Source organism: Silene latifolia, chromosome 1 (genome assembly GCF_048544455.1).
Source record: "Silene latifolia isolate original U9 population chromosome 1, ASM4854445v1, whole genome shotgun sequence".
NCBI lineage: Eukaryota > Viridiplantae > Streptophyta > Magnoliopsida > Caryophyllales > Caryophyllaceae > Silene > Silene latifolia.
Genome location: NC_133526.1, coordinates 114,952,179 through 114,975,360, shown reverse-complemented (window position 1 = coordinate 114,975,360; position 23,182 = coordinate 114,952,179). Strand labels below are relative to the sequence as shown.

The following is a 23,182-nucleotide window of genomic DNA, read 5'->3' as shown; positions in this document are numbered from 1 at the left end:
TCAAAAAACATCAAATACTAAAAATCCACATGTATCCCTTCCCTCCATTGTGCCCTCTCCGTCACCATACTCTCCTCAAGCCCCAGAACTCTTATATCGTGCTCTATCACTCTCAACCATGTCTGTCTGGGTCTTCCTCTGCCTTTAGGGACCTTTTCTGTTCTCCAAGTCTCCAGCCTCCTAACTGGTGCGTCCATAGGTCTCCTTCTCACATGGCCAAACCATCTTAGTCGGTTTTCCATCATCTTGTCCTCTATTGGCGCCACTTTTACCTTTTCCCTAATCACCTCATTCCTTAACCGATCTTTCCTTGTATGTCCGCACATACACCTCAACATGCGCATCTCCGCCACACTCATCTTTTGAATGTGACAATGCTTCACGGCCCAAAACTCGGAGCCGTAAAGTAGGACAAGCCTAATTGTCGTGCGATAAAATTTTCCCTTTAATCTTTGGGGCATATCTTTATCGCATAGAAACCCTGAAGCACTCTTCCAATTCTGTGAGCCACATCTTCGTCTAACTCCCCATCTTTTTGAATAATAGATCCTAGATATCTGACGAAATCCGAACCCTCAACAACATTCCCATCGAAAATAATACTCCCCGCCTCTGTCGATCTCAACCCCGCCACCTTAGTGAACTGACACCTCAAATACTCAGTCTTACTCCTGCTCAGCCTGAACCCACGAGTCTCTAAAGTCTGCCTTCACAATTCCAACTTTCTCTCCACCCCCTCTTTTGTCTCATCAATCAACACAATATCATCAGCAAACATCATACACCAAGGGATGTCGTCCTGAATATCCCTTGTCAACTCATCCATAACTATAGCAAAGAGAAAAGGACTAAGTGCGGAACCTTGATGCACCCCGATGGTAATAGGAAATTCTTCCGTTCTCCCAACATTAGTGCGAACACTTGCACTAGCCCCCTCATACATGTCCTTTATGAGGTCAATATATTTTCGCGATACACCCTTTCTCGCCAAAGCCCACCAAAGTACTTCTCTTGATACCCTATCATATGCCTTTTCCAAGTGAATAAAAACCATATGTAAGTCCTTCTTCTTGTCCCGATGGTATTCCATCAACTGTCTCATGATAAAAATCGCATCCATAGTCGATCTCCCGGGCATAAATCCAAATTGGTTTTCCGAGATGTCTACACATTTCCTAAGCCTTTGCTCGATTACCCGCTCCCATAACTTCATCGTATGACTCATAAGTTTAATTCCCCGATAATTGGAACACTCTTGAACTTCACCTTTGTTCTTGTACAAAGGGACAAGAGTGCTTCTCCTCCAAGCCGATGGCATCTTGTTGCTCCTCCAAATCTTGTTGAAGAGCATGGTTACCCATTCGATCCCTTTCTCCCCGAAGCACCTCCAAACTTCTATGGGTATACCATCCGGTCCCTCTGCTTTCTTTGACCCCATCTTCCTTAACGCCTTTTTAACTTCACTCTTTTGTATTCTACGCACAAATTCCCGATTAACCATGCTTGGTGTTACCTCTACATCCCCAAAATCTTGTTCCTGATGTCCATTGAATAAATTATCAAAGTAAGAACTCCATCTAGCCTTTATTTCGTTATCCTGAACCAGAACCTTGTCGTCCATATCTTTCACACACCAAACTCTCCCAATATCTCTCGTTTTTCGGTCTCTTATGCGAGCCAGTTTATAGATATCCTTCTCTCCTTCTCTCGTGTCCAACCTGGCATACACTTCTTGGTTAACTTTTGCCCTCGCATCCCGTACGGCCTTTTTAGTGGCTCGTCTAGCCTCCTTGTACTTTTCAAAGTTCTCATCACTCATGCATTTCCTTAAAACCTTATAGCATTCACGTTTAGTCTTTATCGCTTGTCTCACCACATCGTTCCACCAAGATGTGTCCTTACTTGATGGTCTATTCCCTTTAGATTCCCCTAACACCTCCCTCGCCAAATCCTTTACCACATGCTCCAATTTATCCCACGTTGCATCAATATCTTTCTCCTCGCAATCCGACCAAATATCGCTACTTCCAACCTTATCCAAAAATGCTTGTTGGTTTCCCCCTTGTAGCTTCCACCACTTGATCCGTGCCTCACCGATTATCTTTCTCTTCCTCAAGTCTCTCTTACCCCGAAAATCAAGAACCACTAGTCTATGTTGTGTTGCGGCACTTTCCCCGGGTATGACCTTGCAATCGGTGTACTCTTTCCTCCACACATTCCTTACCAAAAGGAAGTCAATTTGACTAGCATTACCTTTACTTCTATAAGTCACCAAATGAGAATGTCTTTTCTCGAACCAAGTGTTCATTATACCCAAGTCATATGCCAAAGCAAAATCCAATATGTCACTTCCTGCTTCATTTCTCTCCCCGAACCCAAAACTCCCATGAATGTTGTCAAAGCCAACTCGACTAGTACCCACATGCCCATTGAGGTCACCACCAATGATCAATTTTTCTCCAATAGGGACTCGTTCTACAACCTCTTCCAAATCTTTTCAGAAGGCTCGTCGAAAAGAAGCATCCAAACCTACTTGAGGTGCGTAAGCACTTATCACCGTCACCACCTCATCCCCGACTACAAGCTTAATGCTCATAATCCTATCACTCTTTCTCGATACTTCTACCACATCATCAATGTAATCTTTATCAATGACAATACCCACTCCATTACGACTTTTGTCTTTACCCGTGTACCAAAGCTTATAACCCCAAAGCGCTATCACCCTTGCTTTATCTCCGACCCACTTTGTCTCTTGTAGACACATTATATGCTCTCTCCTCCTTTTCATAACCTCCCCTACCTCAGCTAATCTCCCTGTCAAAGATCCAACATTCCAAGTACCAAAACGTAACCTACTACCCTTCCTAAAGTCCTGTCCTGATTTCTTTACCCGCTCTTGACCAAGCTTCCTAGATCCAAACCTATTTGACATCACACCCATACTTCGAGGTGGCGCGCCGCTTTTGGGCGATGACCTAACAACCCTTGCATATTTTTCACTACACCCGGGTCTAGAAGATGTAGCGCACCCTTGCCTATTTGACACCACCCCCAGATGTAAAGATGGCGCGTCGCTTCCGGGCGACGACCTAGCAACCCTCACATACTTTTCACTACACCAGGGTCTAAGAAGTGCAGCGCGTCGCTTCTGAGGAGACGCCCCAACGATGTTCAAATTCCGATTCATGTCCAAAAAATGTGACTAAGTTTTTATGCTGGCTGCCACAGACTTACCGCAACCCTCCTCCTTTATCCGGGCTTGGGACCGGCAGCGAATGCCTGAAAACACTCACAGGCGGAGTTAGCATGAATGATAAATCAAGTTCAATTATTGTAAAAAATTGAGTAATGACTAATTTTTGTGTCCTAAGATGTTAGGGTGATTAACTTGGACTAAAACTAGATTTTAGTATTATTTTGTGATTTTAATAAGTTAAAAATCGCAAATTTCCATAAAACCGGATTATATACGATATAAGATTTAAGTAGGGCGATTTGGCACATTAATTTGGTATGTTATATACATATTATAATGATGCATATTTCATTGATGAATGTCATATTTTAATTTATGTAATTCTGAATTTTGAATTATGTAATTTTATCTTAGTATGGCCTTAGTTTTTTTAAATTGGTATTACCCGTAATGAAAGAAAATATCGATTCAGTTGTAATTTTAATGTGATCTCGCATCACCGTCTTGTAATTTAATAGATTTAAATTTTTATTACAAATGTATAATAGGAATAGCTATATATTTTTATTATTATTTTGTAATTCCGGAGTTTCCTAAAGACGGAACCATTCAGAAAGGAGTTCCGATCAAGACGGTGTTTCCTTGGGATGCGTGTCACTTGAAGTTCAAGGGACCAATGGAGTTGGTTTCCGAATTTGTAATAGAATATTAGATTTTCTATTTTAGGAAGGCCATACTAGGAAATTTATTTATTGCTTTGCATATTTCTTTATATGTTACATGCATTGCCAAATCGCCATTAACATCACATACATTTTTATATATATCGTTTTTCGACCGTGTCGATTATAATTATCGTAGTTCACTAATATAGTTCACATAAAAGGTGATAGATAATAAATCGACAAGACCTTTCACATATTTAAAATTGAGATTAGCCTTTCCAAATAGTAGGACTTATGAATCCCTTTGACATTTGGGGTAGATTCGGTTTCCCGTGGTACTTTCATTTTTCATCGGGTTAGTGGGGTAATAACAAGTTATTACACGCGAAATTTGGTTGGTCTCAACGGGACATGAAGACTAGTGTTATGTTTCGAGGCTAGAGATGAACTTAACGTAATTTCATCGACCGAGAGTTCAAATTGTAGAATCGGTTAAGGAGTTAACCCACCGAGTTATATTAGTGAGGGATATATCGGTTTCCCGTGCCCGAGTTAATATGAATTTGGATCTCGGAATCATTTATATAATTTGGTGGAGGTCATTATAAAAATGCTAAAGCATGTAAAAATGTTTTCATAGACTAACGATGAATGTTTCTTTTCCCACTATTTTTTGTTTTATGTTGTTCTTTATCATTTCTTCTATTAATATACGATACCAATTCGATTGTAACACGAGTCTCCATTAAACCACAATTACTAACGACAAATAGAATCTCTTTCTAAATCCTCAAATGAACCGTATCATAGGTAATGAACTAGCTCCATAGGAATCGTTATATTCCATAGAACTCGATAGGAATTGTCCTATGCAAATATAAGATTAGCATCTTAAAATTCCTTACATACCTATAATCTCTTGTGAAGGATATAAATAGAAGTAGTACTTGGTCAAAATTTGTTTTGATATATCTTCTATGCATCCACGGTTCAAAAGTCTTATTGCTCAAAACTAAACACTTGTCATCTAGCACTTAAGTCATTAAAAACATGACAATGTGAAATTGGTAAATTGATTTGTTAGAAATTTTGATTGACCAAATACCACAATGAAGTTCATCCTTGTGAAGGATTAACTAGGAATTTGTATGAAGATAAGTCTTCATCAAGTAGAAATTCTTGAAGTGAGTGGGACCAATAAGAAGTAAGTACCTATCTAATTGTTAAGGATAGAACTAGGCTCGAAAGGGAAGGTGTTAGACACTAAAATAGATACAAACCCCAAATGAGTAAAGATCAAGGAAGTTGGTCGTGTGACTCCAACATATTCCTTCTCGAATTGACATTGACATTGCATTCTTGCGAATTATCACGTCATGAGTATTTGATACTAATCTGTGAATCATGTTAGAAATTGCCACATTTCATGATTATGAAATATGGCAAAAGGATGTCAAAACCACCTTTCTAAATGGGTATTTAGAGGAGGATGTGTTCATAACACAATCTGAGGGTTTTTATAAATCCTTAGAATAATAACATTGAATTATCGTACGACGACTAGCAAGAATAAGTTCAGAAATTTGCATGAATGGAACTAGGGTAGTTGCCATTTCATCCATGAACATATAAATATTGTAGTGTACTCATTTTAGTTTCGTATTTAGAAATGTATCTCAATAATGGTTATGATATACACCAACTCTAAATAAGAATATAATTCAAGTTTTTGTAGAAAAAAGCAAAGGGTTTTACTATTATGCAATTAAAACAAGCGTTGTCCCCTTATATACCACGATTAAGTTTATGGTGAGACCATATAAGTCAAGGTATTTATATTCAAACTAAAAATAAATGTCATATATGCAAGACTCAAGTTGGTGACCCTAATCATTTCTCAATTCTTGATTGAAAATTGCATATAGAAACTAGTTTTGACTAGTGTCCCAAACCATTTGATTGGGAATCTCTTGGTGTGTGCGGTGAATCTTGTATTCAAAGTAAGATTAATTCATGACTTCTTTCTAGAAAAGAATTATGAATAAAACAAGATATTTGCCCTATTTACACTTTGAAGTGTATTGTCGAATACAATTTCAATCAGAAAAGGTTATTACTTCTTCATCTCTTCTACCAACGAACTAGGTAGATACTTGGTATCTACTTAATGACACTACTACATTTAGATTCTATAGCAACACTTTGCTATTGTTGCATAATGTCATATAAATGTTGCAATAGAGTTTATGCAACACTTAATCAAGTGCTACATCAGGTCTTGTTGCATTAGGTCATTGCAACGCTTAATGCAACACTTTTTAATCTGAAGCAACACTTTTGAAAAGTGTTGCATTGGTCATGTTTATGCAACGCTTTTTCAATTGCAAAGGCAGCATTTTTTATCTTCTAATGCAACATTTCTTATGTAAAAAAAGCAACACTTCCTGAACTAATGCAATACTTTTCTTGTTGATAAGCAACACTTATATCAAATTAATGCAACATTTTTATTTTGGAAACACAACACTCGTTACGTCCCAAAACAACACTTATAATAAACAAATGCAACACTAATTTATTCAAAAACAACACTTAATAAAGTGCAACGACATAAGGACTTGTAAGGCACGCAACAATTGTAATTCTCTCTAATTGTGCATTCAATTTATTCAGTCTCAAAAATATATGTCAATTACATTTCAAAAAAGGATCAAAAGTAGAACTTCGATCGCAAATGTTCAATTATTTAACTAAAACAAATATAACAAATGTTTAAATAGAACAAATAATAATTCTTAACGACTATTTGAAAGCTACTAATTATAAGTCTTCATTCTTGTATTGTGAGCATATATATGTTGCCAGCCGGACAAAAAATCAACCCGTCATCATTGTTAATACCTCAAATGCAACCTGTAACATAAAAAATAGAACATTGTTAGATTTGAGGATTCAAAGGCTCAATAGGCATAGATGATACGTCACACTTAATTATCACGAAATAATAAATAATGCATTAAAGAACAACTAATTAACAAGGATGTGCAGAAAATAGAGTACGTGATTGTACACAAGGTGTAGCCTATGTGAAACGTTTGAGTTTGATCTGCAAAGGTAGGCCTACTTTCACGTGAAATTGGAATCAACAAGAAAAAGCAAGCAGAATTCTCACAATACGAGTTCAAAAACTGGCAGGGTTTGATGCAATTGCAGACTGCTGATAGAATGACCTGATGATGATGACATAAATCTTAGTGATAAAAGGTTCAGAGGAAGATCTAAAATCAACAAAACATTTTGCGTGTGTTGTAGTGAAAAAACCATCCAACACCCTTCTATATTTAATATAGATGATGCATGTATCAAGTCTCTAGTGTGTGTAAAGCTAGAGCATAGAATGAATCTAAGTGACACACCACACTATAAGACCATCAAAAATCCTGACTTTCATGAATAAGATTTCATAACGATTTTTTTGCCAATTTTTGAACATTCTGAACTAAGTCTCATTCTTTTCAGTTCTCAATCAATTAAGAGATGTAAGACCAATTATAAACACATAAGAAAACTATATGCTCAGGAAAAATACACCAACAAACATAAGGAGAGGAATTTCATGGCTCAAACGTAATGACATATTGACATGTAAGGGAAAGTTGATGTGTCATAGTCTCAATACTTGGGAGAGTCTTACTGATAATGTTACCCTAAGTTAATAAATTTCAAAAAGGTTATTCCACATATAGTTGAGGAAGTTCTTTAATTATGTTTTAGGTACCTAATCAATCATAGGCATCAATCCTATAACTTTAGCGCACAAGCAGCACATGAATCCCACAAATTAGTGTCCAAGTTCTACATAAAAAAAATTAGAATCACACAAACTAGTGCAAGTTATATATTACACAAATTAGCCTCCAAACACTATATTTCAGGTGCCGATCTCAGAACCTAATATATTCAGAGAATCAATAGCATCAAGCAAAGTAGCTATATAAAAAGGGTATATAAGAATTAATACTGCTGCACATAAGCAATGGCCAGATGAGATTATCTTGCAGGGGATAGATGGATTGAATCTGCACATCAGCATGAAACAATTTACACTCTTTAGAAAAGATCTGTGCTTGCCTCTCTGCAATTGAATCAATTAATTGTATGTCCTTTGTCACCCGATCGTCTACACAGCAAAATAAGATAAGCACTATTACAAAAAACGCCAAGGAAACCGGTTAAAAAGGCTATAAGAAACCGGTTTATAACCGGTCTCTAGCTCATAGGTGTCTTAGCCTAAGACACCGGTTATTTAAACCGGTTTCTTTGGTATTACCAAAGACTCCAAAGCACAGACATACAAGCACTGAAGCACATAAGTTCTTGCACGATGGCATTTAAACAGCTTCCTAGCATTTGAACATCTTGACAAACCTCTCAAATGTTCAAACAACAGTAAATGAACTATAAAGTATAAAGTAAATCAATAAAGAAGTAACAGACCTTAAAGCCTGGAATAAATCACCCTTCGCAAATCTGAAGCCATCAACTGGTCCTTGTCTAGTGAGTTGAACACCATGTGCAAGGGCTAGTATGTCAACCTGAACAAAATTCAGCAAGTTCAATAAGTAATAACTAAATCCATGTGCAAATTGCAATGCTGCCTATTAAGCGTGTGACTATACAACGAAGCAAGAACAACTGAGTAAGTCGTGAGAGTATCACCTCGTCAAATGGGGGCATTTCAAGAAGAGGCTCTTGTAGTGTAGCTGGAGGATCTTTGTCATCAAGAAGTAGCCTCTAAGTAAGATGTGAGATGGGTGAAGAGACTCCTTGACGAAGACAGAATTCCTAATGTATACTAGTTTTCCAACAGAACAAAAGCACCATAAACAAATCCATCGGACAACTACTGAGTAAGATCAAGAGGGAAAAAATAAAAAATAAAGGAGGGTAATACTTAATTAAGAATACTTAATTAAGTATCTTAGGGATTCACAACCAGAACAAAAGGATAAGCAAATACAATTTGTTAGAGGTCATTTTTTGTTCCCAGCAACTCCTAAGATAGTCTCAAATATCAACTTACACAGAAGTAGCAAAATAATAGTGCAATTCTAATATTTAAAACACCCACTTTCCCTTGTCCAAATAGGCAACTCCCCAACAATCATAGATGGCCAAATTTATAGAGCTTCCATGTCCAAATGGAGTTCAGAGTATTTCAGCTGAATTCGGTTAGTCTCGCATTACATTAGTATAAAACCATCTTTCAAGAGACTAATTGTTTGCCTAAATATAGAATGATCAGTAAGAAGGTAACAAGGTAAGTAAAAGAAGGTAAGTACCTACTTTATGGTGTGCTGGTGTTAAACAGATCCTGGAGGGTTGACTACTCTCGTGCCTGGAATCATACTTATATCATCATTATATGGAACTATGGAAGATCCTGAGCGGCCACTGAATCACTGCAGTTTTGACAAGAGAAAAGAACACCATATTAGAGAGATGGAGCTTGAAGCCCAATTTAGGACAACCACAAAAACAGAACCTTAAACTAACTTGGCTTGGGGTCGACCACAGAAATGCAATTGGCTAAAATGTTGGACTTGGCATAATTTCTGACATAGTCGTACTTCAAAATCATGCTCTTATAACTTAAGCCATAAAACCAAGATTTAGATTCACTTTTTATGAGCTACCACCTCTCCACCATCATGGGATCACATTCGAAGGCGATTGCATCCAATGTAACAAAAACTCTCCCTCCTCTCCACCCCTAACCCTACTGTTTGACACCCATACTCAAATATATGTAAAGACAACACCACACCCAACAATCCCGCATCACAATCACACTAGAACAATGAATGAGTCCTATTATATATTCTAAAGTCTTCACGCAATGTGAAGCAAAGAAATCAAAGGGAAATTAAGCAGTATGAAGTAGTTATAATATGGCAAAACTCTGTAACTTCAATCAAAAGTGTTCTTAACCAAGTGATGAGGAACCCTTACAGTAAAAAACAGGAAGTGAGTAATCAAATTGTAAACTCGAGACACATAACATCACAGAACTTACAAACATAATTGAAAGAAAGAAAAATCATGAACCAACAATGTCGAGATTGATCTCATTTCAAAAGATGGGACTACAAGCAATTAAACACTATCTGATAGTATTCAATTCTACCATACTACATCAAAAGATTTAATACTAAAACATTACCCCAATTAATTTATTAAAAGGGCCTAAATACAATGCCCTTGCCAACTGGTTTTTGCAAATAATAGAGAAGACAGAAAAACTTCATAAATTGAAAATGGGCTGTACTTACTTTGAGCATGAAATTACCGACGATTGATACCAGAAATTCCCTCAATAATCGCCCCATTTTCGTATATACCGAACCCTAATTCCGTGCAATTGAATTATCGACGACTGATTAGGATAATTGATTTGGGGATTTTACTCGTACTCGAGCCTAGAGCAAATGGAGAAGGAGGTCGGTCGGTGGCGAGGCCAAAGAAGATCGTGATTGGTTACAGTGAGTGTGACTTTGATTAGAGAATGGAGATGAAGGTGCGGGGGAGGGAGGGTTTGATACTTTGATCGAGTAAAATTTTTGTACAGGCAGGAAGTTTTCTTGTTCTTTTGAGTTTGATTACTTAAGGGGTTGAAATAGGACACGTCATTTCAGTAAAATGTTTTGAGTAATTTGAACAAAAAAATGAAATTTTTATGAAGGGTTTATAACTTATGTGATATAAGTGTTGCGACAAAATGCAACATTTGTATAAAAACGTTGCACTTCGAGTAATACATTGCAACACTTATATTAAAGTGTTGCCCTATGTAAGTAAAAGCAACATTTATAAATTAAGCGTTGCTTAATTAACTGAAAATTGCAACACAAACCGTAAGTGTTGCACACGAAATGTTGCATTAGGTCTATTTTTGTAGTAGTGTGAGGATAGAAGAGAAATTCTTTGAATGAGTTCAAATGGATGTTTAAAAGGTATCAAAACCTAGAGGTTATGAAACCAAAGTATTAGCACTTTGTTAAAATAAGGAACAATAAAGTGAAGACTTTTATATGTACCAAAAGGAGTGTGATATGGTATCAAAAGTTCACTTTCATTATGATATGATTGAATCTTTACAATAAAGTTGGAGGAAGTTTCTGTTATAAAATTTGTCTCGCATTTAAATTTCCACTAAAACAAAACATAATTAAAGCAATCATCTACATTTCATATGAGATATGGTTAGGCATGGTACCTAAATTGTAGCTTGTTTCGATGGTGAAAATATGGTCTCTCTTCCTACATGATCATGAGAACAAAGGGTTTGCGGCTCGTAATGCTGTCTATTAAAGAAAAGAGGATTATTTCTTATAGACAGAGTGGGAGAAAATGTTCAAGAGCCACAAACTGAGAATAAGCCACAAACTGGCCACAAAATAAGAATAAGACGTAGGAAGATGTTCCTTCTTGGTCAAAATAAGTTAATATTTATTCGAAACCTAAGTGGACAGGAGTCATGTTATTTTTGAAAGTAACAAACCTGTAACTTATTAAGATGCTTTATCTAGTTCCAACTTCGCAAAAGTCCGAAGCAAGCATAAACATGAAAATGTTTATTTGGCTTGGTTGGTTGGTGGCAAAGGGTTTTGCACGTAACAACAACGCTTCATTGTATTCGGATATGATTTGATATAGTTGGATTTTAAAATCATCTTGCATGAATTTTGTAAATCGCAACTATCCTAAGGTAGGATACAAACTTAAGGAGAAATCTTAAGTTGAAGTTAAGGAGTTGAATTGTACGTTTTGATCATGTGATAAACATGTCTCGAATTGTCGAGTAGTTCTGTTTATACTTGAAGTTTAGTGGGAGTAATGTGGTGTTAATAGTCTTATATGTAAGGGACATATTAATCATTGGGAATGATGAAAGACTTAGGAGAGGAATAATACATCTCTAAGGTATCCAGACCTATAAAGATAGTTCTAAGAGGATATTAGCGTTAAATGAATATTCTTATATTGATAAGAGTCTAGACAAGTTCAAAGGTATTTAACACGTAGAAATTGAATCCACTTTCTTCCGCCGCGGGATTAATTCATTAAGCTAAGATGTATTGCCATTCTTATAATTCGTATACTTAGAGTATGACAAAAGGTTATAAATCGAATTTAAGTGAAAGTCACTATATAGCCATATACTCTATCCATTAGTAATCAAGAAGAACTAATGATAGGTCTTCTATGTCTCATATGTAGATAACATATTATTCATTGAGAATGATGGGCCAATACTCTCTTCTGTGAAGAAGTGATTGGGAGACTAGGAGGAGGTGCAAGACATATTTAGTATCCAAATCTATAGTGATACATAAGAGAGGATAAATGTGTAGAAATTATCATTAGATTTATGTGCAATAAGTTACACAAAAACTATATTCTAAACATATAAGGATGGTTGGAGAACCATCTTGGCTATATTATTTAAGGAGAACATCTGCTAGAAATGTTCTAGGCAGTTGAACAATAAGATATATACAACAGAAATTAAGTACACTTGCAGTAAAGAGATATGCAAGAAAGAGGGGATGATGTTAGGATTAGGTTTTGTGAATTGGAGGAACTATGGTAGTTCGTTCCAATAACCGAAGGTCCTATCCCTACTCACTGTGAGGTCAGTGGGAGTTATTCTAAGGCAAGAGAGTCATTGTCCAGACTGGATCTAGACACGTACTCAAAAGTTTTATAATAAAGATTATACATAACAAAGGGAATTAGTATATAGTAAGGTTAGGGAAACTATAAAGTGTTGCTTAAACATGCTAACCAAGGCCTTTTCATAGGCTAAGCATGATAACTCATGCCATTTCAATTGAGTTGAGATGTATAGTTGTATACAATATTAATTATGGATTATAGATTATGTAGTAATTGATAGAGTATCAATTTTACATATGTGATAATACATTCATAGTTCGAGTTTTATTCAAAACTCTTTTCTTATAATACTTTGTTTTCCAAATAGGTTGTCGAGACAATATTGAACCCTATTTAAGTGAACTAAATTAACATAGTATTGGACCCTAGTCACTTATATGAGGTGACGTCTCCAAGTGACTAGAGTGTGATGCGATTGATGGAAAGTTCAAGTGCCATAGAGTCATAAGAGATGACTAGTCGATCACATAGGCAGACTGTATGAGACACTCTGTCGGGCAGTGACCGTTTATAGAGTTCTGGTAATTCATATAGCCTGGTCGTGGCAAGAGCTACTATAGTATTCTTTTGAGTCAATTATTTGACTAGTGACTGTTCACCTAAGTTAGCACAGTTTCTGAGTGACTTTAAATTATGCTCTACGACTTTCGTAAATGAGGTCAAATGGCCATCTTTTGGGTCATGATGAAATGTGGGTAGACAAAGGGAATAGTGCGATAGGAATTGTCCACCTCCTTGTCACTGTTATTTCGAATCTCAGGGCCACTCGAGGAGTAATGAACTTAAAATGCGTGGCCACGCTCGGAAGGTATCTACGGTAGATAATTCCGGTCAAACAGTTACTCTCCAGATCGAGGAAACGACTCTTGATATTATCACTTGCAAGAACGACATGCAAGACACCTTGCATTGAGTGGGAGATAGTAATAGGACAAGAGAATTGGTGACGCACACTTGTCTCTTACAAGTGGGAGATTGTTGGAGTATGTGTCCTCGATAATAGTGCAATCACATTATTAAAACTCATGATAAAAATACGTAAAGGGATGATTCATTTTTATAATCAACTGATCAACATTAATCGGTAATGATTGGTTGACTAGAGTTTGACATTACTGTCGTCTGACATTGGTGGTCAGTTGATCCCTTAAGGTCACTCCTAAAGGACGATTCCCTCAATTATAAAGTTAATCGATTGTATGACGATACAGATTGATTAAATCCTTATATTGAACAAATTGATTTATAAGAGAGAATATTATATCTTATTACTAAGATTGATTAATGTTTATGAAACATTTGAGATAAGAGTAATTGTGGTCGGTCCGCTTTGAGCTTAGATTTCGGTTACTTGTCGTTAGGAGCACCTAGACCAAAACAATATTTATAACTTCACAAACAACTCTACTACTAGTAAAGAGGCAAGTAAAGGTCGGATCCCAAGGGACGGGTATTGATGTAGGATTTTTGATCGCAAGTAGTGGTGTCTAGGGGTGTCACAATTTGGGTTGAGATAAGAAGATCACTAAACTAAATAACAATTAAAGTAAACAAGTGAGATGACTAAAATGAGATGTAAACAATTGATTAAAAGCACTAGGGTGTCATAGGGTTCATAGGGGATTCATGGGAATTAATCATACAAACATATTCTCAAATTATAAGCAAACAATTATTGTTGTGATAGGATCGAGTTGGTTTATATCTTACAATCCTAGGAAGGTTGGGGTCCCGGGGCCGAATCGATTAGATTGTATAACACCTACAAGTCAACTTAATCCTCCCCACTCAACTATATGCATGGTCTAATGAGACTCGAGTTGGTTTATGTCTTACAAGTCTTATTGAAAAGGTAAGTGATGGGTAAAAAATGCAAGGATTCATAGGCTCGCATTTCATCATACATAACATGTGCATAAGTTGAGATCACAACAAGCAAGCAAATAAATTATGAAAACATATTAAATTAAGCATGAATCATCCCCCATGTTGGTTTTCCCTAATTACCCATTAACCCTAGTTAAGGAAACTACTCACTCATTATCAAGTTTAACATGTTGACAAGGTTGTCAATCATATTAACAAAACAAAACATGATAAATAAATGAAGATGATTAACAATAATTAAAAAAGGATTAAGATAATTATACCTAATGATGATTCCAAAATAATAATGCAAAGAATAATAGAAGTACTTGATGATTGATGGAAGGTCGTCAATCTCCCAATAAACCCAAATAATCTTCAATTACCCAAAATAAAAGATGAACAATAGAGAAATTAAGGAAATGAGATTTTTATTAATACTTGATTAGAAGTTGATTACAAGATTAAAGGGAGATTAGAATAATATAAACTACACTAAAGATTGATAAGAAGAACATGATAATCTAATTAGACTAATGGCGTATTTATAGTGGGGATTAGGTGCACAAATTAGGGTTACTAAGGGCTTAAATGACGATTAAGTCCTTGAGGAATCGCTCCTCTCAAGAAAAGATGCGGGTCTCCTTTTAGCTAGTCTTTCAAAAATATGCGCATCTCGAATGAAGGAAGAAGAGGACGTGTCTCTCTGGAGGACAATCCGAGTGTTCAAGGGTCGGGACGGGCGGATTGGGGAGCTTCTGGACGAGCGGCCTGGTGGTTTGGACGAGCGTCCTGGGGAGCTGCTGGATGGGCGTCCCGATGGGTGGGACGAGTGGATCTTGGCTCAGCTTCCTTTTCTTTTTTTCTTCTTTTCTTCTTCCAACAATCCTCTGGGATTTTGTCGGGGATGCAAGGATCTTCTTCATCATTGCCCATCTACTACATTATGTACAAAGGCCTTCTAGTCTTGTCTTCTCTTTGATGCTTGGTCATTAGATTCGATCAATTTAGCTCTATTTTGCCATGAAAATGCAAGGTTTGCACTCCTTTCCTACCAAGGAAACAAAACCTCAAAGAATATGCAAAACAAAGGACTAAAGATAGTAAATGACCCAAATATGCACTAAAAAGCATAGGAACGAGGCTAATTCGGGGACTAAATATGCTTAAATATTGATCACATCAAATATCCCCAAACAGAACCTTTGCTCGTCCCGAGTAAAGAGGTGACAAAAACTAGGACCCTTATTTAAACTATCCTACTAATATAGCCGATAGGAGACAATTAGCGGGTCTCACTCCGCCCCTTCAACTCACAACAAGACAACCATGAGGTAGGATGCCTTCTTGCAAGGCAAGGTGGGTCTTGCCAAAATGGCGACACATCCAATCATTAAAGCACACAAAATCAAGTAATGGATGCATCTACAAAAGAATAGCCACTTTCCTCATCTAAGTGGCGAAAATTATCTACAAGGGAGGCAATTCAAGGGTACACACTCCTTCATAGATATGGTTTCTTCAAACTACTAAGCCTAGAAGGATACCTATAAATCACCTCCAAGTTGTGTCAAGCTAGGATACCTTTGTCCTCAATCGTTAAATGATTTTTTCAAGAATAGATTCCCTATGGTGTTAGAAACACTGGAGGATCGCGGAATTCCCCTTCTTGCCTAGAGAAGAAGAAGGGTCGTCTCCTCTCTACCATGCACAAAAATGGCATATAACATTTGAGAACACTTTCTTTTTGCCATTTCTTTTGATTTTTTGCATTTTCAACACTTGACAATTTTTCAATTTTTGCATTTTATTTTGAACATTTTCAAAGTCACCCCAATTAGTAACGAGGGTGCCTTATTTTTGAAGCATAGGAGTTATAATTTTTGTTACTCCTCTGTTATTTTGATGCATTTGCAAACTTTTTGACTTTTCATTTCATTTCTTGAACTCAAATTTTGAACAATTTTTGTGCCCATTCCCTTTGATGACAAAATGTATGGTAGAACATGGATGAATGATGGTTGCATAGTTTCAAGGGTCACCTTGGAATAAACGGTAGCCAAGGAGTTATCACACCACAAGGTACTTTTGACTAGGCCGTAATTCATGGGTCAAAGGATACTAGCATGACACATCCTAGGGTGTTTTACAAGTATTCTAACAAGCAAAGTCTTAAGAAGAAAAAGCATCTACAAGGGCCTTATATACACTTGTCAAGCTTCCAAATAGACGGTTTCACAAAATTTTTCTAAATGCAACTCCATGCCATGATGCAACTAACATATATACATCCTAATGCATATGCTTCTACCAACTAATATGCCAAATAATCTAAATGCAAGTCCTAAATTCACATTGTTTATACCGCATCAATCAAAATAAAGCCACATAGTCATTAACATAAAGAGTAAAAAGGAGATTGGAAAGATCATACCATGCGGTCTTCAATATCCTCATGTCTCGGATGTGGCGTAGTCAATCAATGTGAACAAGGATGAACAAACACAATATATACAAAACAATATATACAAAACTATACTACAAAGGAAATGAACTTGTTTTTGGGTTTTTCAATTTTATTCACATTTTTTTTTGGATTTTTCGAAATTTTTGATTTTTTTGGATTTTGAATAAAAGTCAAGTTAGAATTTCCCATCCCCACACTAGTATGGGCATTGTCCTCAATGGCCAATACGATAGGAAATTATGCAATGAATATGCATGATTTCTAAACTAAATTCAAACTATATTAAGCTATACTACATGATGCATGTGTTTTTGTTATGGTGGAGAGCATAATTTAAATTAGCTCCCAATGCATATGCACGGACTTCCCCAAACCAAAATAGACATTATTTCTAATGTCATGAATTTAGGGGGAGTTTATGCACATGGAATGCAATGCATGAAACTAAAGATTGTCATTTTGGATTTTACAAGTCGGGAACAAAGATAAAGAACACCTTAATGAAGCCAAGGTGTTAGTCCTCCAATGTTGCTAGGACTCCACAAAATAAATGATCAAAATAAAATAAAAACAAGATTAGTAGACAAACCATAAGGGAGGTGTAAGGATGTAGGAGCCTCCAAAGTTTGCTAATCCTCACCCATCGTATCATCATCATCATCATTTCTTGAGGCATCATCAACCTCCATAGATGTGGAATCATGTCCACTCTCACTTTCACTTGCTTGTTCTTCCTCACTTTCCTCTTCCTCTTCTTGAACAACTTCTTCTTGAACCTCTTCTTCTCCTCCTTCTTGGTCACCACCCTCTTCAACAACCATCTCCTCTCCACCCGGTCTACTACCACTAGGAATGCTAGGAAAGAATACTTCCCTATCCGCCCAACTAGGCAAAGGACAAGATGAATCAAGAAGTCATTGCCTAGCTAGATGTAGGAGGGGTGGATATTGGGCTTGTAAGCATCCACTCTATCATTGTAAGCTTGCTTGTGCATTTCCCTCAAGAGTAGTGTCAAGTAATCATTTCCCACTTCGACATCCTTGGGTTTGAACTCGTGGTATTCAAATGGGTAAGGTGGGGTGATAATGGAGGAGGAGGGCTCGGAAATTTCGCCCCTTTGTTGTTGAATGATATACTCGGTCTCTTCGGAGAGTGGGAGAAGGTAGTTCGGTTGGTGAACATTCAATCGGCAAATTTTGGAAGGTAAGGTGAAGGATCTAGCTTCATTTGTTAACCACCCATATTTGTCGTCAAGAGTGTCGTGCTTGACCCACTTGAACTTGTGAATCATGGTGTCCATATCAACAAGATGGCCTCCTTTAACCGGTACATAAGTGTTGTTTTTGTTGAAATCCCGGTTAAAATGCTTAGCTAAATGGGTAACTAGTCCTTCATTGACAATAAAGGCGGTGCCTTCTTTGCCATAATCGACATTAAGCCATCGTTCAACCAAAAGTCTTAGAACATTGTATGGCTTGGTAAATTCCCTCCCAATGTTCAAGGCCGACTCAAGAAGAATACAATCGAGTTTGGTAAGATGATTTGTGCCATTTCTAGCTATCAAAGTATTCCCAATGACCCTATGCCATACTCTAATGCCCGGATGGTGGACTAAGAGAGCACGACAATCATGAAAGCGTATGAATTTCTTTCCGGAAATTGCCATCCAAAGAGGAGCGGGCTCATACTTGATAGGAGTCTTTGTATATTTCGGGTTATCACTAAGACCTAATATCTTACGCAATTCACCATAAGTTATACGTCTATCAACATTTTCAAGACGAAACTCGATGTTGGTTCGAGTCTCCACCCTTGTGACTTTCAAAGAACTTAAAAATTCCAAGGTGAGGGAGGGGTATGTCAATTCTTTCATTGTAAACAATTTACCCAATCCCATAGACTCAAAGAAGGTTTTGGTTTGTTCAAGAACACCCAATTTTGACAATGCATCTTCACAAATAAACTTAGTAGGCATGATGGTTTTCTTAGCAAAGAGAATGAATTTCTCCCTATGAGAGTCGGAAGTGAAAATTACCTCCGGATAATTGGATAATTGTTCAATGACCGGAGTTGTTGATGTTGTAGCTTCCATAGGGGGATCTTGTTGTTGAACCTCCAATCTTGCCTCATGGACTACCAATGCCTTTGACAATTGTTTTGCTTGAAGAGCTAGTTGCCTTTTGGAAAGTGTCTTCTTTTGGGGTGCCTTGTTGCCTTCTTTAGTTCTTGCCATTCTCCTTTGCTTGATTACACCAATGAAAGGTTGAAATCTTCAATTTTTAGTGATACCCAAATCGATTTAGGATGAATGAATGTTGCTTGTATCCTAAAAATCGACTCAAAGGTTGAAGATTTTGGTGTTTGAATCACTTGTTGTTGCAAAAGGAGTGATTAATTTTTGTTGTGAGGAAGTTTGGATTTGATTTGGTTGAGTTTGGTTGAGGAAATTTGATTTTGTTGATGGAGAGGATGAGGGTTTTTTGGGGTTTTTGGGTAGTGGGTAGTGTTTGTATGTTGAAGAAATGAGAATGAAAGAGAGAAAAAGGGTTTAAATCAACCGTTACATTTGAAAGTGCAGCGGAGGATGAGCGGACCAGGTGTCGGGACGCTCGGATTCTTCAATGTTTGGCTCAGGAAAAGACGCCACAGGATGAGCGTCTTGCTTCTAAGACGAGCGGATTCTTTGTGGAGGGACGAGCGTCTTTCTAGGTGGACGCTCGGATTCCATTACAGAGAAAATCCCAGATTTTTGCTGCTGAAAAGACGAGCGTCTTTTGTGAAGGACGGCCGTCCAGAATGAGACGAGCGGATTCTCAGCTGAGACGCTCGGATTCTTTTACAGACCAGTTTTTTTGTATTCTGCAGCTCTACCAGACGAGCGTCTGGTGACTTTGGACGGTCGGGTTCTTTAGGACGAGCGGATTGCCCGTTTGGACGCTCGGATTCTTCCTTGACTACACGGATTCAGGTCCATCTGTGGGTACTTCGTAACCCGTGTCATTTTCATTCTTCAATTCTCGTGTTCTTCATTGTTGGGGCACTACAAAGGCATGAATAGCCTAAGCAATTGCTATCCCCACACTAAGGTAAAGCACTTCACATCAATAAAATCATAAGTCCCTCCCTCACTTCTCTCAAAATGATGAATATCTTGATCAAGGCACGAAAATATAAATCCAAAAATGACAAAAATGTAATGTAATAATTGAAATGCAAGTTAGGGAGTTAGAATATTTACAAATGGTGGTTTAGGGAGGACTCCACCAAAATCTCATCCAATGTGAGATGTCAAGGGGGCATGTTCAAGGTGTTGTTGATGTTACTCAACACCTTGAAGAAGTAGTCGAAAGCTTGCTCATTATCATGATAAAGGTCCTCAATAGATTTTTGCACTTGTTGTTCTCCATGATAGTCTTGGTTCATAGCATTACCAATATAGGGATTGAATATCCCTTCGAACTCATTATCCCAAAGACCGCAAACTTCGTCTACTTGATCATTAAAAATTTCTTGAGGTGATAGAGACAGCTCTCCTTCTTTCTTGTCTTGTCCAATGAGGCCATCTTCTTCACTTGTCATGGGTGAGCTTTTCAAGCTCTCATTGTTTCTATTTCCTTGCTCTTTTGATGGAACATCATCCACTTTATTTTTCCATTGAAATTCAAACTTCTTCCTATCATCCTTCCGGCTATAGTGATCAACCATAAAACATGGCTCATGCAATCGGGGAGCTCTCATGGTCTTGTCAAGATTGAAAGTGATGGTTTCATCTCCCACTTCAAGGGTGAGTTCTCCATGCTTCACATAGATCACCGCTCCCGCGGTGTGCAAGAAAGGTCTTCCTAAGATAATAGGAATGTTGGAGTCTTCTTCCATGTCAACAATAACGAAATCCACCGGGATGAAGAATTTTCCAATTCTTACGGGAACATCTTCCCATACCCCTAAAGGTGTCTTTGTTGATCTATCCGCCATTTGAAGCGTGATGTTGGTACATTTGAGTTCTCCCATTCCTAGCCTCTTGCTAACCGAATATGGCATGACACTAACACTTGCCCCAAGGTCACATAGAGCTTTGTTGATTGTAGTGTCACCAATAGTGCATGGAATGGAGAAACTTCCCGGATCCTTGAGTTTTGGTGGTGAACTCCCTTGAAGGATGGCACTACTCACCTTAGTGAAGGCAATAGTCTCAAGCTTCCGGATTGATTTCTTCTTTATAAGGATGTCCTTCATGTACTTTGCATAGGCCGGAACGTGATTGATCAATTCCGTGAAAGGAATCAAGACTTCTAAATTCTTCACAATTTCCATAAATTTTCCAAGTTGGTCATCAAACTTAGGCTTAGCTTGACGACTCGGGAATGGAAGTCTAATCACAATGGCCTCCTTCTCTTTGGCCTTTTCTTCACTTTTCTTTGAAAATTCTTGATTGGTGGGTTCTTCTTCCCTAGAGTTTTGCACAACTCTTTCCTTGTCACTAGTTTCCACAACTTCATCCTCAACTTGCTTCTTTGGTCCTTCATATCTCGTACCACTCCTCAAGTGAATGGCACTAACCGTTTCATGTCTTGGGGGATTACTTTGAGTTGGTAATTGCCCCTTTTGTCTTTGACGGTTTGAAGATGCTAGTTGGGTCATTTGAGTTTCCAACATTTTTGTGTGGGCTAGGATATTGTTGATGGTGATGTCTTTTGCTTGGCTATCTTTTTGCATTTGAGTGAAAACTTCTTGTTGATTCTTTTGCATTTGGAGGACCGCTTTTTGAACATCAAAACCTTGTTCATTTTGTTGATTGTATGAAGTTTGATTTTGATAACCTTGGTTTTGGTTGAAAAAGGGTCTTTGATTTTGGTTTCTCATGGGAGGTGGGGTGTATGTTGGTTGAGGGTTTTTAACATTTTGGCTTTTATATGAGAGATTTGGGTGGAATTTGGTGTTTTAATTGTAATAGTTGGAATAAGGGGTACCACTTTTGTATGCTTGAAAAGCATTCACTTGCCCATTTGTTCCCCTACATTCACTTTGGTCATGTCCCAAAGTTCCACAATTCTCACATATCCCACTTGGGATTGATGAAGATGCCACCATGGCATTAACATGATGCTTTGGTGATTTTGAGGCTTCTTCAAGCTTAGCCATAGCCTTCTCAAACTTTAAGTTGATGGTATCAATATGGGCACTAAGTTGAGCACCCAATTGAGTAATAGAGTCCACTTCATGCTTTCCTCCTCTATTAGCCTTGCGAGGTCTACTATATTGTGAATTATGGACCGCCATTTCCTCAATCTTGTTCCAAGTTTGATTATCGTCAACTTCGGTGAACATACCATTTGATCCCATGTTGAGAATGTTTCTTGAGTCTTCATAAAGACCATTCCAAAATTGTTGTACCAAGAACCACTCACTAAGTCCATGATGAGGACATGAGCGACAAAATCCTTTGAATCGCTCCCAAGCTTCATACAAAGATTCTTCGTCCCTTTGCTTAAAACCCGTAATTTGAGCTCTTAGCATGTTAGACTTTTCCGGAGGGTAGAATTTTTTGTAGAAAGCTAGAGCCAAGTTCTTCCAAGAGTCGATTCCAAGAGTAGCCTTATCAAGGCTTTTCAACCATTGTTTCGCGTTACCAATTAGAGAAAAAGGAAATAAGACCCATCGAATTTGGTCTTGACTCACTCCGGTTTGTGAAATCGCATCACAATAGTCATAAAAAGTTTCCATGTGGGAATGAGGGTCTTCACTAGGCATCCCCCCAAATTGGCTTCTTTCGACTAATTGGATAAATGCGGATTTTGCAATGAAATTTCCGGTTAAGTGTTGTGGTGTGGGAGTACCATTGGGTAGGTTCTCCTCGGTTGGTACGGAATGTGATGAAAACTTAGGCATTGTGGGGTGATTATGTGGTTGATTTTGTGTTGGGTTCTCCTCACCTTCTCTTGCAAAAGGGTTGATCAACTAAATTGTGTTTGGTTGAATATATACAACCTCACCAATACCTCTCAAAGTATTTCTAGCAAGTCTTCTATTGGTTGTCAAAGTCCTTTCAATTTCGTGATCAATGGGTAACAAGTTACCTTGTGATTTTCTAGACATGCAAAATATCAAACAACTCGAAAACAATTAGAACAAACCTTGAGAAGTTTTACTTCCCCAAGGCAAAGAAAGACACAACTAATAACAATCAAAGAAAATCAAATCAAGTTAACACCGTCCCCGGCAACGGCGCCATTTTTGGTCGGTCCA

At 37.6% G+C, this 23,182-nt stretch overlaps 1 long non-coding RNA gene and 1 other non-coding gene across 3 annotated transcripts; one reads left to right on the top strand and one right to left on the bottom strand.

The window, feature by feature from the left end:
* Window positions 1-7,929: 7,929 nt before the first annotated feature.
* LOC141601166 (uncharacterized) lies at window positions 7,930-10,478 on the bottom strand. 2 transcript variants are annotated; one of them, XR_012524347.1, is made up of 5 exons: window positions 10,197-10,478; window positions 9,207-9,326; window positions 8,584-8,719; window positions 8,362-8,459; window positions 7,930-8,044 (listed from the first exon to the last, which is right to left on the bottom strand). It is a non-coding gene; the product is annotated as an uncharacterized LOC141601166 (long non-coding RNA). The 2 variants fall into 2 exon arrangements; XR_012524345.1 differs by having other exon boundaries at window positions 8,362-8,719.
* Window positions 10,479-22,346: 11,868 nt separating this feature from the next.
* Window positions 22,347-22,453, top strand: LOC141617795 (small nucleolar RNA R71). Its single transcript, XR_012531212.1, has one exon. It is a non-coding gene; the product is annotated as a small nucleolar RNA R71 (small nucleolar RNA).
* The last annotated feature ends 729 nt before the right edge of the window (window positions 22,454-23,182 follow it).